Source organism: Delphinus delphis, chromosome X, assembly GCF_949987515.2.
Source record: "Delphinus delphis chromosome X, mDelDel1.2, whole genome shotgun sequence".
NCBI classification, from domain to species: domain Eukaryota; kingdom Metazoa; phylum Chordata; class Mammalia; order Artiodactyla; family Delphinidae; genus Delphinus; species Delphinus delphis.
In genome coordinates, this window is record NC_082704.1 from 112,085,137 (window position 1) to 112,090,743 (window position 5,607).

At 44.7% G+C, this 5,607-nt stretch overlaps 1 pseudogene; it reads left to right on the forward strand.

Annotated features, from left to right (window-relative positions):
* Positions 1-1,557: 1,557 nt before the first annotated feature.
* Positions 1,558-2,546, forward strand: LOC132418260 (poly(rC)-binding protein 2 pseudogene; annotated as a pseudogene).
* Positions 2,547-5,607: the final 3,061 nt, after the last annotated feature.

Sequence of the window (5,607 nt, forward strand, 5' to 3'; positions counted from 1 at the left end):
AGTTACATCATGGTGACTGTGAAAACTGGAACAAACATAACTACAGAGGAGGGGGATGGGGATGGGCTAACCCCTTCAGCGTTTGGGGTCTGACACTTGAAATGATGAGGATTTTAGCAATAGTGAGAGCCTCCAGTTCAGCGCCACCTAAAACTTCATTTGTTTGCTATTTTGCATTTCACGCTTTGCATAAAGCTCCTGAAAGCCTTTGGTTGGATCAGGTCAACTGGCTCATGAAACTGAAACTTGCTCTATGACTTTTTTCCATCTACTTCTCCTAAGTATATGCTCTGTAAAACCTCCCTTAGGAAAAGGGTGCCGTGGTCACATAAATTATTGTATACTCTTGATCCTTCTTGGAATTTCACAATGTACCTTGGCATATTAAAGACCTGTTTGTCTTCACTTATTCCAGTGCTGAGATGTACTTGACCACAGAATCCTTTTTGTGAGTAACATATATTAAGACCTCATTACGCAACGTTTCTCAGAAAACACTTTGAGAAAGTTTTTTTTTTTAACTTTCTTACAGTGAAATACAGCACACATACGGAGAAGTACATGAAGCAGAAACAGGCAGCATAATGAATTACTGTAGACCAAATACTCTTTAAACTACCATCCTGCTCAAGAAGTAGATCATTGTCAACACCTCCACCAGACCCGTGCATTCCTGGGCCATTACAATTTCCTGGTTCCTCTCCAGAGGGAACCATTTCCCAGACTTTATGGTAATAACTTCCTTGCAGTGTTTTATTCTTTTGCCACCTAGTATATATACCTAAATGATACACTTGCTTTGTCTATTTTTGAAAGCTATAAAAATGGAATTACACAGTATGCATTGGAGGGGCAGAGGGTGTAAGTATCTTCAACTTCAACAGATGTCAAACTCTTTCCCAAATTGAGGGAAAGGGTACCAACTGACACTCCTATCATCAGTGTGCGAGAGTTCCAGTTGCTCCACGTCCTAGGTTACAGTTGGTGATGTCAGATGTTTTCATTTTTGCCAATCTACTCAATGGGCAGTGGAGTTTTGAATTTGCATTTCTCTGTTCAGTAAGGAGGTTGAGCACATTTCATTATGTTTACTGGTCATTTGTATAGCCTCTTTTGTGCAGCTCATGTTCAAGCCTTTTGCTCACTTCTTTACAGAGTTTCTATGTCTTTCTTAATGCATAGGAGTTCTTTATCTATTCTAGATAGAAGTCCTTTGTTGGGTACAGGAGTTGCAAATGTATTCTCTTGCTCTTCGGCTCGTTTTTTCTCTTTCCTAATGGGGTCTTTTGTTGAACAGAAGTTCTTCATTTAAACGTAATCAAATGTACCCGTTTTTTCCTTTTATGCTTAGTGCTTTGTGTGACACCTGTAATAATATGTCTCTATGTCCAGCGGTATTCCAAGGAGCTAGACTTGAAATGGTCAAGTCATTGGTCACTGGTAGTGGTCAAAGCCAAAAACTGTAGGCTGGAGAAGAAAAGGGGAGTGGGTGGGAAGGGGAAGGGTAGAAGGCCAGAGGAGGAACAAGAGGGGTTGTCAAGAAGGCAACAGGGGCGGATGGAGGGTATGATTGCAAGTGGATCGAATGTCACTTTCACCATACAGCTCTTTATGCATGGAAAGGAAGTTGGCAGCCTCATCAGAAAGAACAGAGAATCAGTTAAGAAGATGCGTGGGGAGAGTGGTGTACATATCGACATCTCCAAAGGGAACTGTGCTGAGAGAATTATCACTTTGGCTGGACCCCTGAATGCCATCTTTAAAGCCTTTGCTATGATCACGGATGCACTGGAAGAGGACGTCAGCACAACAGCACAGCTGCCAGCAGACCCTGGTCACCCTGAGCCTGGTGGTCCTTGCTAGCAGTGTGGCTCTCTCATTGGGAAAGGAGGTTTCGAGATCAAGGAAATATGACGAGAGTGTACAGGGGCTCAGGGCCAGGTGGCAGAGAATAAGCCTCCTGACTCAACTGAGCAGGCCATTATAACTGCTGGCGTTGGGCAAGCCATCACTGAGTGTGTCCAACAAGCCTGTCCAGTCATGTTGGAGTCACCCTGACCCCAACCAGCTCTCGGGTCATCTTTGCAGGTGGTCAGGACACGTACCACACAGGCAGCAACGGTGGGGGCTTTCCTCACCCCCACTCCCCACCCATCCTCGTGCCTCAACCATGACCTAGAGGAACTCCCTCTGGAGGCCGGCACTGCAACAGTCTTGTTTTCCTATGATGCATGGCAACCCTGGATTCAGTGACATTGAATCCACTCTCCAGAGATGAAAGGCTATTGGGCAGGTTGGGATGTATCTTCTGAGAGTACTCATGAACGCACATTTCAAGCCTTTTAACTGGCTGCACAATGGGGCATTAGGGTGCCCAAATCAATAAGAGCCACCAGACTTCTGGGGCATAGTTCGTCATTGCAAACCCAGTGGAAGGATCTACCGTTAGGCTGGTTACCGTCACTGGATCTGCTGCCAGCATTAGCCTTGTTCCATACCAAATTGTCTGGCTGTCCTCAGAGACAGGTGGCACGGGGAGCCGCTAAAGCAATGCAGATCCATCCACAATCCTTTCTGGCTGTTCACCACTCTTGATCCATCTGTGTCGTTTCTGAACAGTCAGCAATTCCAGGTTTTAAATAGTCTGTAAGTTTCCATTTCTTTACACTTTACATCCACTTGTGATTTTTAAATTATTCGAATTCCTTTCTCCATTCAGCTGTTAGAGCTGAGTTCCATATTTAGTTTTCTAAGCTTCTCCCTGTTTTGTTTTACTTTGGGGTTTTGTGCTCATGCATTTTTTTGTCTGTCATAGAACTAGAAGACTAGAATATTAATACAATGCAGTTTAGTCCATGATGTCAGAAAGTTCTCAAAAACTAATTAAAAGATGGACTGGGTATCTGTTTGCTCTATTCTCCCATGACAAAAGCTTCAAGGACAAGAACATTACATTCTCTTGGTAGTGACCGTGGCGCAGCCTTTTGGAGGTCAAAGAACGGCCATCTGTCGGTTTACTCCTATACGCTAAGCACTGTCCTGAGCCGTGGACCTACATTACGTCCTTAATTCTCTCAGCAATTCTGGAGGGAGGTATTTTTTGCCCTCAAAATAAGTGGGCAAATGAAGAGTCACTGAGGCAGAATCACTTCAGCAAGGTCACACAGGTCAAACAGCCAGCCAATGGCAAAGGCGGGATTTGAACTCCAGATTGAATCTCAGCCCAAAGTTCACGGCTTTCCCACTGCAACATGCTGCCCTCCAGTCAGAGCAGGGGACATGGTGAAGTGCTTCTGTGAAAAGGAATTATAAAGTGTCGCCTTTGCTGCAGGATAACTGGTGAGGAAAAATCTTTCTACTGACTCTCTGTCTTGGTGTGGGTTACCCTAGAAGCGGGACCTAAGACAAGGATTTGAGTGCAAATCGTTTCTTTGTGTGGTGATTCCAGGAAACAGCAGTAGAGGAAGTGAGACAGGAAGGAGAGGCAGCCAGTAAATGGAAGGTTATCAAACACTGGGGTCACTGGGGTGCAGTCCTGCTGGGGAATCCCAGAGCCCCCGGTTGCCCTCTACCTTAGAGTTACCCATCGTTGCTCCAATGGAGGGGTTAGGAGGCTGGGTTTTTATCCACCGATTCACACCCATCACTACACGAGGGCGGCCATGGAGGGATTAGTTCTCAGGAACTCTGGGTTTCCCCTGAGGGTGGACCCACATGCTCTCAGGGCTCAAAAAGGTCCTGCTGGCCGAGGCTTGCAGGTGTTTGGAGTAAAGAGCCTTTGGCGTAGAGGTGGGTACCGAGGGGGTGTGGCAGAAAACCAACACTGTCTGCTCCACCGTCTACTAATAAAAGCTAAAGAAAAAGAGAAATAGACACGAACTCTGGTGAAGGAGAGAAGGCTATAGAAAAGGTTTAAATCCCTCCACAGAGCTGTGCAATGTAATATTCCTGAGACGTTCACAGTGGCACCTTCCAATCTAATTTGCCACACAGAGGAAGGGACACCCACCACACTACAGTTTAATAATTTAGCTATTATTTCCAGAGCGATCCTATTAACAGTCCATTCATTTTCTCCCCAGCGGTTCAGCCATTGAAATTCACCCACTGCGTCTTTGGACTATTAGTCATACTCTGGGAAGTATTATTTAGGAGCGCGTACCGAAAAAGATTGGACAAAGATTTCACGTGCAACCTGATACGAAAGAGATGATTTCCGAATTGGACTGGGGAACGGGCTGGGCTGGGTTGAGGCTCAGACATTCTCCTTATAGCTGGAGTTTTTCCAGCCCACTTTCCCATTCACAAAATGGGGTGAGGGGTGGCCAGCAGAGGCAGTGTTTCGAGATTTTAAATACCGCCTAAATCAAGGGCCTTTTTAATGCTAATTAACCCACTTAATCCCTTTCAGAGACTAGCACTTTCAACAGCTTTAAACTAGAAGAAAAATGTAATAAACGGGGAGGGAGGGAGGAGCTGACTATTGAAGAAGGCGACCACAGATGTTAACTCGCACTGACTATGGAGGACTCTGACGCCGGCTAGGTTCAGAAAGAGCAAACATCCCAAAGAAAAACAGTACAAAACTGTTTCAGAATTTTCAGTTTCTGGTTCAGATCCTCGTTCAGGGATGTACAACCCGTGTCCTGCCTTGTACAAGGCTGCCGCAATTTAATTCACGTGCTCTTGTGAAAGTAGTTTTACACCAAGGAATAAAAGTAAAATTAAGCTAAGCAGTTATCAAAGCAGTCACTCTTTTCTTAACTGTGTCCCCCACTACACACACACACACACACACACACACACACACACACACACGCACACACACATGCCTCCACACACATGCCTTTCTGAAGACATCTTCTTTCTTAAAGGTGAAATAACTTCTGAGGTGTTTTTCGTTATTAGGGTCAGCTAAACTGCTTGCTGATGCTAGCACTAAGGATGGAATCAGGCTGACCTAGGTTAGAGTTCGGGTTCTGTCACTTAACTGGTATTAGTTTTTTTACTTGTAAAATGGAGCCCATACTGATATATTCCTTATCAGCTCCAATGGAAAACAATACAGTCTCCATAGCAGGGAGGTCAAGTAACCTTTCCTGTAAACAGCCAGAGAGTAAATATTTAAGGTTTTGTGGGCTAACTGCTACCTGGCCACTGCTGCAACTACTCAGTTCTGCCACTGGAGCATGGAAGCAACCAGAGGAAATACACAAATGAATGTGCGTGGCCGTGTTCCCATAAAACTTTATTTACAAAGGCAGGCGGTGGGCTGCATTTGGCCCATGGGCAGTAGGCTAGAGCACACCTTTCTCAGTTGCCATTGAGCCATTTTACAACTCTGGATTTGCAAAATTGTTCTTGTCTATAGACATGCAAATTCTGTCCATTAGAGGTTCCATTTGATGTGCCGCCCCGCCCCGTGGGAGAGATCAAATTTGCCTGTGTTTGCATATTCATTTCAATATCCCTGATCTATAAGTGTGTCTGTTCTTGAACAGGTTCTACCATCCTACCAGTTCCCTCATTAATGAATTAAATATTTAATATCGTTGAAGAAAAAGTTATTCTGACAATTGTTAAAATGGTAAGGAAGACTTTATTCAA